The sequence below is a fragment of the Sinocyclocheilus grahami genome, unplaced genomic scaffold (genome assembly GCF_001515645.1).
Source record: "Sinocyclocheilus grahami isolate Dianchi unplaced genomic scaffold, SAMN03320097.WGS_v1.1 scaffold486.1, whole genome shotgun sequence".
In the NCBI taxonomy this organism is placed as follows: domain Eukaryota; kingdom Metazoa; phylum Chordata; class Actinopteri; order Cypriniformes; family Cyprinidae; genus Sinocyclocheilus; species Sinocyclocheilus grahami.
This window is the reverse complement of record NW_015505665.1, coordinates 959,381-973,144: the sequence shown is the minus strand read 5'-3', so window position 1 is coordinate 973,144 and position 13,764 is coordinate 959,381. Positions and strand designations below refer to the sequence as shown.

The window sequence follows — 13,764 nt, the reverse complement described above, 5'->3', positions numbered from 1 at the left end:
CAGTCCTCCATAAAATGTGCTGCACACATCTGAATATTTGGGTTAAACTGTTCTGGAACAATGTTGTAAATACAACTTAACCACTGATTTCTAGTCGTGTCCTCTTTTGGAAGACCAAACAAAGTAGTTTCGCTTTCACAACGAAACACAGCATCACACGCGGCGGCCTCGAGTGAGCCGTGGCCTAGAGTGAGCAGAGTCGGGTGGGCTTGACAATGGTGCGGCCGGCGGATTCGACGAAGGAGCGTCCGGCGGGCTTGCGGCAACCACATGACGTGGACTCCACTTCGTCCACGGCGAAAGCCGATCCACAGTGCGAAGTTGATGTATTTCCTCAGCGACCAGCACAGATCAGCTCTAGGCATGACGAAGCGGATATCGTCCTCTTTTAGAAGGCCAAACAAAGTAGTTTCGCTTTCACAACGAAACACACAGCGCCTTCATGACATTGTGGCGGCGGCAACAACAATACTACAGCGAGAATAAAAGTTATGCCTCCTTTCTTTGTGTGAACATTTGGGCGGTGTTATGCAAATCTTCCCAGATCTTGACGTAGTTATGTGGGGGCGTGTTAGAACGAGCCATTTTAGGTAGGCGTGGTTGACTCTTATAAAGAATATCTCTTTGGATTTGAGACTTTAGTCTTTGCAACTTTACAGATCTTCTTTATGCACCAGGAGCTTGTAACACTCCAAAGAGAAAGGAAAAATGTATATGACCCCTTTAACAAAACTCACTGTATTCATTGAGAAGCTTATTATTATTTGCATCCACATACTGTCTAACCCAGAAAGGACTGACATTCAAATATTTCAGCTCATATTGTACACTACTGTTCAAAAGTTTGGGGTGATTTTATTTTGCAAAAGATTAAGATACATTAACATTTATAATGTTACACAAGGTTTCAAAAATACTTAGAAAAAATATTATAAAAAATATTAATCAAATAATCTGGAAAAAAGTATAACAGTTTCTACAAAAATATTAAGCACCACAACTGTTTTCAACATTTATTGTAAGTTTCTTGAGCAACAGATCAGCATAATTGAATGATTTGTGAAGGATCATGTGACACTGAAGTAATGGCTGCTGAAAATTCAGCTTTGCCATCACAGGAATAAATTGAATTTTAAAATTAAAAATAGGAAACAGTTAATGCAGCCAAATAAATGCAGCCTTTGTGAGCATAAGAGAGTAGAAGATTTTTTAAAAAATCTAACTTTTGGTATTTGATTTGCGTGTTCATATGATACACTCTTGAATATATACTGAAGTCCTGTGTGTTTGGATAGTTTTAAACCTAATTTTACAAAAACTTTCAAAAATACTGTAAATACATGTTGAGGCACTTACAACACAAGATGCAACTAAAGAATACACACAATATTTCCCCCCGTTTCCTTATTTTCAACTTAGAAGGTGTATGCTGTGGATAAAACAGTACGTCAGCCATCACTACGTCAATAAAACACTACGTCAGGGACAATAAAATAGTACTACTCAAGAACAAAACATGAGTTATTTTGTCCACCTGGATTCACGTAACAAATCCTATTGCTCTGAAAAGTCTTCCTAGGAATTTCACAGTATTAGCTCATTATTAGCCTGCTATCATGGAGACATTTATGCATCTCCAACAATTATTGCTAGTGCAGCCTCATAACATACGTAAATCATGACACACTCAGCTTTTTCCATCTCCATCTCCAAACAAATGTGATCATAACAAATGTCAAAAGGAAAAATGTACAGTCCTTTTGTGGAAATAAACATTCAGCTTATCACAGGAACATTTTATTTTGAGCTACAGTATACGTTATCATGGGTGTACGATCAGAAAATTGTTTTATTATACTTGCAAAGAAGAGAGAGGGTGGAACACAAAATTTAGACTGGTTATATATATTTGAGACTTAATTGTATCACCTAGTACTGCAAAACCAGAGTGACAAATGACACACTGAGCTGGTAAGGAAGAGCTTCAGAAAGAGACTGCATGCTGCACATGACACAGGGTACGTTAAGTGAACCTAATATACCAACTTTCAGATAAATAAGATGCTGGTGGATCTCAATTCTCAGAGCTGAGCTGAAAAGAGCGTAACTGATTTTGGGATACCCTGACCTCTATCACTTCATTCTGGGACATTCAATTCAGGACAAAATTAAGGTGATGCATCGAGGAGGGTGTATTTAATTTCATATGGAAAACTATATTCATTAAATCTTCTCTGTTGTATTTGTGTGAAAATACTTCCACTGCACAGGTGGCCATGTGTGTCAGCGTCTACATATGTGTTTGTGTACATCTCACACACGAGCTGCATGCAAGTGAATCTAAAGGCCACCTTCCCGAAAAGCCTTTTATTGCTGCAGCTCGCTAGATGATTACCCTTGCTAAATGTCTGTTATTGCTGCTCATAAGAACAGCCTTACTGCACTTACATTCTGGCCCAGGTGAGCTAGTCTGGGTAAATTTCCACTAACTACAGTCTTGAGTTGTCGACCTGAAGGTTACTGAAGAGAAAAACTATGGCTGAAGACGTTTAATGTTTTAGCACAATCACAATACATTTTCTTATTCTGTATTTTTTTGCATCATAGATCAAAACTTGTATAAGTGAATTCTGAAGTCAAATGTCAAACAGTGATTAAAAAAAGATAAAACTATAGGAAGAGTGTAGACTGAAATGTCTAAGAAATAGAGCAAAAATAATGCAGTGCATTTGGTACCATAATTTTGCATTTGTGACCCTGGACCACAAAACCAGTCATAAGTGTAATTTTTTTTTACACTTTGATGTATGGTTTGTTAGGATAGGACAATATTTGGCTGAGATACAACTATTTGAAAATCTGGAATCTGAGGGTGCAAAAAAATCGCCTTTAAAAGTTCTTAGCAATGCATATTACTAATCAAAAATTAAGTTTTAATATATTTACAGTAGGAAATTTACAAAATATATTCATGCAACATGATCTTTTCTTAATATCCTAATGATTTTTGGCACAAAAGGAAAATCGATAATTTTGACCCATACAATGTATTTTTGGCTATTGCTACAAATATAACTGTGCAACTTAAGACTGGATTTGTGGTCCAAGGTCACATTTCAGAAAATAAGTTAAATTTAGAAATTACAATTTACTGTAACTTTTTACTCAGATTGTTATGGTGACAATATAATTTGCAATGAATCTACAAAATGATATTATTATTTCATAAGACAGAAAGCCATACAGCTATGAAATGAGAGCGAGTGACCGAACTCAAATTTTTGTGTTGAGTACTCCAGTTTTCATCTGGAAGAAGTCCTTTTTAAAGTGTCTGTTTAAAATATTTGCAACATGCTGCAAAAACCTATCAGATGTTAGACTGACATATGGAAGATGTTTTGTTGCATCTGATTTAGATTGTGTGCAAATACTCTTTTAAAGATGTTTATCAGATGTTTATACAAAAATAACACTTTAAATAGCGAGACATCTCAGTGATGCACATGTGCTTACTGGGAAGTCGAAAAATCGACTTTTCCAAGTCCAAGTCTAAAGGATATTTATCTTATAACCTTTTAACATCCTTTGAAAAAATATGAGCCCAGCTGTTGTCGGTACCGAGCCTGTATGACGCATGACTTCTTGGGATGGCCAGACTGGAATTTTCCATTCAACACCGTTGAGGTTAAGAAAAGCGAAACAATTAACGGATGACAGAATGCGAGCGGGTTTTTCTGAGCCCTGTTAAGTAGAGCCATGTTTGTTTTCTTTTTTTTCTATAAGTGAGCAGGACCAATGGAAAATTCCCACTCCAGTCCACAGGTATCAGACCTCTGACTAAATGACCCCCCTCTTCTTTGTAGAGGGATGGGTGCATAGGGATAGTTCGGTTGTCAGGGCTTAACACACTAGCCCATTTGGATGTGTTCGCCCAAGCTGCAATGACACATTTCTTAGAAAATGTTATCTGTTCTTGAAGTTCTTGAGTTTCCCGATGTGCTTGGTTCAAAAGATATACATGCAATAAGACACCTTCACCACCTGTCCATTCACGCAAAACTAACCCAAACCCAGAGTTATCTACTTTAAATCACTGTTTTCAACAGACGTGACTCGCACAGTAGTTTCTGATACCAACTTTGTGTATTCAGGTTACAGTACAATGTCACTGATGCACAGGCAGAAGAAAGCACTGTAATGCATAATACTTTTTCACAACCACCTCGACATGTCATTCAAAGCACGCACAAAACATCCACTTTCAGCTTTTACTAAGTTTAACACAACTCAGCAACATCACCCTGTACCTTACACTTGCTCAAAGATGAGGCAAACATCCTCACGCTAAACTAGGCCGCATTACGCAGCAAAAGCGTCATGTTGACGTCATAGCTGTATCACATTTCTTTGGAGTAGCGTCCTAGATCCTGATACTGATTCCCAAGCACAGGTTATAAGTGGATTTCAGCCTCACCATCACATTATCAGTTACTGCATGATACTGACGTAACATACACCGAAAAAGTTTATTTACACATTATAGGAAGTTACAGTGAACAATTAGACCATCTTAAACCAGAATGAATTTACATGCAGATTTAGTGTTAACTAGAATAGGCATGCTGTTTGCCATTGAAATTTAACTGGTTGACCACATTACTGGTTAAGTTAGGTCTTACCTGAGTCCCTAAGCAGGCCACCATCATGTGTGTGAGGAGTTTGGCAGCGAACATTAGGAATCTAGAGCACAGCACATGAGACACAATGGCCAAGGCAAACCCTGGGGGTGAAAGACAGATACAGTGGGGCAAAAAAGTACCCCCACTGTATATACTGTACATAGTCCTGATGACACAAGCAATGGAAGATTTCTTGGCGGGATTTGTACCCCCACAATCATGTAGACGGTAATGAGTTACCTGAGATACAAATGAAGCCAGCAGCATAGAAGGCCTCATTGAATGAAGCCAAACTTCCAGTCTCTGCATATGCTGTGTAGACGGAGAGATGCGTACAGGCACACTCCACAAAATTCTAGTCGTCGACCTCAAGTCGTCAACCACACAGCAGAACTGGCCGTCAGATAGCCAGCTGGACAGGAGAAATCATACCAGAATGATCATTTTTTTTTTTTTTTTTTTTTAAATAGGCATGTAATCTCAAATGTGTTTTCAAGTATGAATGAAGAGTAGTAGAATGTATTGTATGTAGTACGTTTTTAAACACTAAAGGAGCTCCTAACTTTGTAAACAACTAAAGTCGTGCCATGCAACACCTTAATAACTATATGCACGTGTTTGTGTTTTGTAATTACCTCTCGGCAGCCTGATTCCACAGGAGGCACAGAGATTGGAGAGGTTTTCCATGTCGGTTTGGAGTGTGTATACGGTAAACAACCTCTTGACCCTCAGCAAGAGGTTTAGATGCTCTGCCATGAAGACTGACTGAGAAAACCTGCACAAACACACACATTAATGGATTATTCAGAGTGAATTCAGCTATTAAAAACACTAAAAGCTGTAGTCAGTTCCCAATTCCAAGTGCAAATAAAATATTATAATCACTTTAAATGCCATATCCAGAGGAAGCCACATACATGATTTGTGATCCCATACATGATCCCAAACATGAGACAACTTAAAATGTCCAACTCAACAGTGTCATCTGCTGGACACTGGCTTGAGCTTAGTGGGCAAAAGCTACATTCACATTTGTGAAACTGTCTACTACAACAAATACAACAATTTGTGTTGAGCGCTGATGTATTGAGGGATACAGTGAAACGCTCTTTCACCTTGTCATTTAATGCACTGGCTTTTGTGTTGGTGAGGAACCAGTGCTCAGCACTATATTCGGTGAAGTGCGCTTTACGGCAAGCGGACAGGGCCATGCTGTTTGCAGGAAGGGCTGGTACCTCCAGCAGGGTCTCAGGCAGGGTGAACGTGTCTGCGTTTTTGCCTGTAAATGTGTGTCCGTTGATTTGAGTGGGGTACCAGTGGTGAGCTGCTATGGTGAAATACGGGCAGGTGTCCAGTATGGCTGTGCCTCTGGATTAAAGACAAAAAAATCAATGCATATAAGAATGAGCTCAGATAAAAACAAAACAGAAAAAAACATGAAATTATGACAATAAATAGATCTCACCTCTTTCCTTCTGCCCCACAGTCAATGTCTGTGAGCAGGCTGAAGGCAAAACGCTCCGCCACCTCAGCCAGCTGGCTCAGACCTCGAGTGTCTGCTCAGCTGGGGTTCGACATAGAGCACAAGAGGTCATATGTCAAGCCACGGCTGCTGTCTTTTAGTGGAGTCTGCTCAGCATCTTTCAGAATCTGTGAAGTGAGTTTAGGCTAATTTTAAAAAGTTTGAAAACTCCTTTACAATACTACTACATCAATTTTAGAATCACATTTAGAAAATGTGTGTGGCACTGTCATAATGCTTTGGGGTTGTGAGTGCTTGCCAATTGTGTTTCTAGGGTGGTCATTAAGGTGCAATCACATTTACCATTGCTTTGTGAAATTTTGCGGACACAATCCATTCATTTAAATAGAATCCGTGTGATTGGGAGTTTTGTACGAGGGCAAAAAAAATCCCCATGCAGATTTCGTTCATGTTCAAGTTAGTCGAGTGAATTTGCCACAATGAACAGAAAGCTGCTTGGTTTGAAAGGGAATTCTGTGTGAGCAGTGCTTCATTCTTTGCTACACTACTGACAATGGAAATTTGCCCATTTTTGCAAGCAAACATTTTGACAAAATTTTCTAATGTGACTGCACCTTTGGGGATGTTCTTGTCAAAATTTGTTGCCAACAAAAAAATGCAAGCATTCTACTTTCAGTTATTTAATGTGAAAAGAGAACTTAAAACAAACCTGTGTTTAAATCTCAGAAACCCTGATTTGCTTAGATTGTAGTACTAATAGCGTAAAGCAGTCTGGGTGTTACTGTTCCCAGTAATAAAATGGTACAGATTAACTGAAAAGACAAAGCTTTGTTACCAAGACTAGAGATTTTTTCACACAGTGGAGTCTTGTGGATGCACATACAAGCATTGTACTCCCTAGAAAAAAGATTTCTAGGAACTTAAGGAACAAAAAAGCATTGTAAGGAAAGCTGTTTTAATTGATCTCTGGGGGCCATTATGTGGCCCCTCATTGTTTTTAGACAGAATGCAGAACAGCTGGATTTCCTGAACAACTGTATTCAAAAAATGCTCAAGATCCGACAAACTTTAAATAAATTCTCACCTCTCTAAAACCTGATGAACATGTTTATCATTCACTAAATAAGCATACACTAATGCTCACCAAGGGTGCATTTATTTGATCAAAAATACAGTAAAAATTACAATTTAAAACAGCAATTACTCCAGTCTTCAGTGTCACATGATTTCTGATTCAGAAATCATTCTAATAAGCTGATTTAGTGCTCCAGAAGGATTTTCACATTATTAGCAACGTTGAAAACAGTTATGCCCCTTTCTTTTGTGGAAACTGCTAAAAAAAAATTTCTGCATACATTCTTTGATTAATTAATTAATTATTAATTAAAAATTTATAATTAATTTAAAAAGTTCAAAAGAACAGCATTTATTTAAAACCAAAATCTTTTACAACATTATAAATGTTTTTACTGTCACTATAATAAATGTTATGCACCCTAGTGGAATAAAAGTATTAATTTATTAAAAAATAAAAAACAAGAAACAAGAAATAAATAAATCGATAAAATAAAACAAATTTACTGACCCCAAAATTGTTAACTGTAGTCTGCATATCAAAGTTTGGAACTAAAGGAGTGTCAGTGTAATGAAAAGTGATTTTATACCTCTTTGGTTTTTGGTCTACTTTGCAACCTAAATAGAAATTTCTTATTTATTACTATTGTTTTTTTCCCCCATTGGTTTAGGGTTTTAATCGTTTTTATTACTCAAAGTGCTCAATCCTAAAATGGAATGAAGACATTATTTAGTCAACTTTCCTTCTGAGAACATTTGTGTTTAGGAGACATTTTTTGGAATATTTGCTCATTTGCTTACCTTGCTTTGTGCATCTAAAACTGCAGTTAGCTGCTCTGGAGTGATGTCCTTATTAACTTTGTTGATAAGCCCTTGCAGGACCCGATTGATGACGGTCTCATCCAGAGGCTGATGTAACTGGTCCAGCAGGGCCCACACTGCCTGAGCCTCTGAGTCCGAAACCAGGGTGATGTTAGCCAGCCCGAATTCTGGGTGAACCGGTGCACCACCAGTGGCATCGGAGAGAGCCACGCGGAACCGTTTGGGTGTTGGGTTGGAAGAACTGATGTTCGGTGTGAGGGCCACGTCCAGACCAGCACTTCTCTGTCCAGTCTCAAAAGTCAGGGTGCCCTCTGCCATGACAAAGTCCTGCCCTGCCACGGCAGGCCAGATCAGAGAGGGTCCAATAGACTTCGCTTTCTGAAGCTCCTGTGAGAGCAGACGACACAAAACACAGTTAATACTCTGATATTTACACCTAAAATCGGTTTTCTGAGAACTTTTAAAGTAACTGAGCACATAGCAAGAGGTTGATGGAGGTGGACAGTTAAAACTTTGAAATTCAGTTATTTTAAACTTGCACACTTTCCTTTGAAGTGTGTAACTAACATAACGGGAATTAAAAGTATTTCCTTATGCCTTAAAGTAAAACAGTAGGCAAGGAAAACTGAAAAATTAAGGAAAGGAAAGGGTGTGCCAGAGGGACAAAAAGAGCAAAAAAATAAAAAATTCCCACAGACTGATGTATTTTGTACATTAAACCATATTTGACATGTCAAATCCTACTTTTCCAGTTCCACTATGCAACCATATATATTGCCTTTGAAGTATCTGCTGGGAACTCAGTGGCCTAATTGCGCATAGCTCTTCTCTTCTCTACATTCATCATCTTAGCTCATGAATTTGACATCATCTCAGTCCTTTAATCACTAATGTGGTCACATTATGTAATGGGGTCAGAGAGGGGTGTAGGCTGGGTAGTGGTAGATGGACATGTTGCTGCTCTTTGATTATTAACATTTTCATATGTTCTGAGTTTGCTGAGTTTGTACTGTGTATGTATTCTCTATGCCTCCTTGCTTCTAAATGTTGTATAATATTGAATATTACTGAATATTTCTTGTTATCTTGGGACATGCTTCCTTTTTCAAATGAATTTCACCTGCATACGGTACTTCACAGAGATAGCTGATGCTGTACTGGCATCCCTGTAGACCTGAAGACTGATGCTTGTGTCTTTGAGGGTCTGCTGCAGCTCTCTGGTCAGATTCACTCCATGACTGAGCACTGAGAAAACTGTACTGCTGAACGTGACCCGCCAAAACACCAGCATATCTTCAAACGCTCTAGAAACATGGGGCTCATCTGGTTCAGTTAGGGAATCATCGAGAATAGACAGGCGAATGGCAGCAGATGTTTGGCGGGAATCAAACAGAAGCTGCCCATCTGCTACCAATGCAAAGTCCTTGTCAGGTTGGGCAGTGCCAGGCCACGTCTTGTAGGAGATGCTGGAACGGTTGCTGCAGAAGCCATAGAGCCGCTGGACGTAGAGGGTGATGGTCTGCACGTCCTCCTCAATGACCAGCTGCCGAGAATCAGGACGAAACTGATATAATCCTAATGGCTCCACCTCAGCTACTGTGTAACCAGTGCTGAACATACAGTATAACACATACATCAAACCATACAGTTATCACAGATATTCATGAGAAAGGGGATTTTGTTTTTGAAAAGGACAGTGTTACCTGAGACGGGCTCCACCGGGTGACTCTGACTCTACAGAGGTCAGGTAAACAGCATGTGCTGTGACAACTGACATGTTATTAACAGCATTGAGAGAGATCACCTCACTCCTCTGACCATGGGCGAGCATTACCGTACCTTCAGATAAAGAGAAAAAGAAAAATAGCAGATTCAGACTAATATTGTGTCAGTTTATCATTTATGGATTTTTCTCATACGTATCGAGTCATTTCTCTCTAACCTGATCTTGGCGAGATGTCTGCTGGCTGGTAGCCAGGTGGAGTTTGGCCAGGAGGAAACCCTGAGCTCCATCGGACAGCTACGTTTCCATATAAGCCTGTCCGTATCACCAGCGCCTCAAACTGGCCACTCTCTATATCTGAGACACGCAGGGCCACAGAGGCAAATCCAACCTACAGTACAAAGAGAATTAATTTAATTATTTAATAATTATTAATTATTATTTAATTTAATTAATTATAGTATATAGTACATTATAGGTTATGTCTATTATAATGATGCATTAAATTATTATTTTATTTTTTTTGCATTTTCATAATTAAATCCACATTGCAAATTGTGGTCACTATAACGTGAAGAAAGGAGTGAAAAGTACAGTATAATTTATTATTATTATTTTTTTATTATTAATTTAACAGGTTTAAAACTGTAACATAAGCATAACATAAGTTTTAAATTGTCTTTTGATTTTTGGAGTGCAATGCGACAATTTTTCGCAAGATTCCATAATACTAATTCGACACTTTAGCCATGTTTTAATAAAATGCATAAATAAATGAATAAGCACTAACTAAAAGACTGTAGCATAAGCAAAACATAAATACTCATTCAACTCCACAAGCATTTTTTTATTAAATATATAAATTATTATATAAAAATTATATTTAAAGTATAATTTTTTAATAATTAAATATATAAATACTGATGCAACTACATTCAACTCTTCAAGCTTTTTTAATTAAATATATAAATATATACATGAATATATAAAGTATAATTTTTTTATTATTAAATATATAAATACTGATGCAACTACAGCTTGTGTAAAATTTTTATTGGCAATATTGGCAAACCAGTGCTAATCTATGAATTGTGCGCCATCTTGTGGTGATATCAGAATGGTGTTGAATGCAATATCACCTCAGCATTAGCTGCCACTTCAGGAACAGTAACGACAGCCATCTTTGATTCCAGTTGAATTCTGGGAGGGGAACTGAGTAAGGGACCAATCAGAGTCACATCCGTCAGCTCAATGCTTAAGTTAAAGCCCAGCAAAAAGAACACCTGTGGTGGACACATGCAAAATATCAATACGGACCTTCATAAGCTTGACAAGTTTTACAAAATCCCATATTTAATTCAAAAGATAATAAATTACACACCTGGCTACTAAATGGCAGTCTAACGCTGACCTCACGTTCTCCGTCCTTCACCAGTATGTTCCCAGTGATTGTGTCCTCTGTAAAACTCTGCCCAGGGGTGGTAAAACTGACTCTGTATCCCACACTGGCATTGCCAAACGCTCCTGCCAGCCTGTTCACACTGATAATAAGGTGTCTACTTCGGTCCGCCACATTAACAACCACTGACTGGTTTTGAGAATAAAGGACAAACACCCCATGGGGTTCATCATTGGCCCGGACCTTCATACGGGTACTGCTGCGGTTTGTATCCAGCTCTGCGCCGCCCTCCACAGAGATTAGACGGAGGATGTACATCTCCTCCAACTCAGGCAAAGAGTCGGGAAGCAGGGTGAGGACTATCTCTGCCACATGCTGTCCTGCCAGGATGGTGACAGAACCCTGCAGAGCAGAAAATTCTCCTGATGTGTCTGCATCACTGACGATTTCCCAGAAATCCTGGGGGGAAAAACAAAACAAAACAATTATTGGGCTTGAAATCAATTTATGAACATTTAGATAGAACATTACATAAACTTTAATTACATCAAAAATACAAAAAAATATACATACTACAACTACCGCTGCAAAGTTTGGGGTTGGTAAGATTTTTTTAATGGTTTTGAAAGTCACTTATTCTCACCAAAGCTGCTTTTATTTGTTTGAAAATACAGTAAAACAGTAATATTGTGAAATATTACGATTTAAAATAGCTTTTTTTGTTTATTTGTTTTTTAAAATCTATTTAAAATCTGTTAAAGGCGTAGTTCACTTGCGATCCCAGCCGAGGAAGAAGGGTGTTATCTAGCGAAACGATCGAAAGAAAAATGTACATACTTTTTAACCTCAAACGCTCATCTTGTGTAGCTCTGCAAAGTGCATGCGTACTCTGTGCAGTCCCATTCGAAACAGTTAGGGTATGTCGAAAAACTCCCATCTCATTTTCTCCTCCAGTCCTTTTCTAGGACGATTCTGAAGTTGGAGGAGAACAGAGTTCACGCAGAGCTAGACAAGACGAGCGTTTGAGGTTAAAGAGTATATAAATTGTATTTTTTTTTTTTTTTTTAGAAAATGCCAGATCGTTTTGCTAGATAAGACCCTTCTTCCTCGGCTGGGATCGTTTAGAGCCGTTTGAAGCTGCATTTAAACTGCATCTTGGAAGTTTAAACTCGCGGGCCCATAGAAGTCCACTGAAAATTGCTGAAATGTTTTCCTCAAAAAACAATTTCTTTACGACTGAAGAAAGAAAGACATGGACATCTTGGATGACAAGGGGGTGAGTACATTATCTGTACATTTTTGTTCTGGAAATGAACTACTCCTTTATGAGAAAAAAAAAGCAATTCTTACGGACCAACTAACCCCAAATTTTGAATAGAATACTGAATATTGAATTAGTGTTTGTTTTCCTACCGTGATGTTGCCCATGACGCCCTCTCTGCGTGTGATAAGGAGTGATATTTTGAGTGGCCCTTTGCTGTCAGAAGGCTCACTGTAAATGTGCTCTATCAGGTCCTGTTCTGTGAACTGTACTATACCATTGGGGTCTCCAAACTTCTCAATCTAGAGAACACACACATTGTACACCATTGCTAAAATGATACAATACTGTATTTAAAGTTTGATTCTCTGTTTTCTAGAGGTTATCACTTTTCTGTGCTGAACAGGTGTACCGTGAGTGTGACAGATCCGGCTCTGGGATCAACACCCATCTCTCCGGAGAGGATACTGAGCATGACAATGAATTTCTCTGTGACCTCCACCTCACCGTGAGGCATGATCTTCAGCTCAATGCTGCGCACACCCCCTTCCCCATCTCTGAAACTGAACGTCCCATTCACTGGTTCACCAATGTCTGTGTTTGCTGATGGTAAAACCTCGTTTGAGTTTGGACCTAGAATCTGCCATATTACCTGACGGAGACAGCAGAGGAAGAGGAAACAACATAAGCGAGCACACTGAAACCATGGTGATTGCTTTAAGATTGCACAGGAAGCACAAGAAGGACTTCCCCTAAAATGCCATCAAAAATCATGCCTATTACCAATTGAAAAAAATTAAAAACAGTTCTGAGCCTTATCACTTATTTTCATTAAATGTATGACATTTAAAGCAGCTTTTAGAGGCAATATTTTAGAAGAATAAACATAAAATAAATAAATGACTACTGCTTTGAAACCTGTTTTGAGAACGAAAATACAAACCAAAATTTTACAACATGAAAAAAGGGGAAACCCAAAATAGAAAATAAACATGGATTCTTCATTATTTTGGTATTATTTCCCTGACAAAATTATCAACATTATCACTGTTAAATCAACTCTTGAAAAATGACCCCTTTTGTTTGTGAATGTTTCCACATTAAAATCTATTAAAGAAACTTGAAGGTCTGTACTAAAGCATGTATTCACCTCACAGACCACATTCTGATCTATCAAAATATTCTACAATCCTCATTTACCACATTATTAATTACACACAAATCAATGGAATCATCCAGTTTAGCGTATGTCTGTCCTCCAAGTGCTTCCCCACATGTAAAAAATAAATGAATAATAATTATATATATATATATATATATATA

The 13,764-nt window shown here is 38.2% G+C and overlaps 1 pseudogene; it reads right to left on the bottom strand.

The window, feature by feature from the left end:
- LOC107553917 (G-protein coupled receptor 98-like) overlaps nt 1–13,764 on the bottom strand; it is a 68,441-nt pseudogene that overhangs the window by 26,672 nt on the left and 28,005 nt on the right.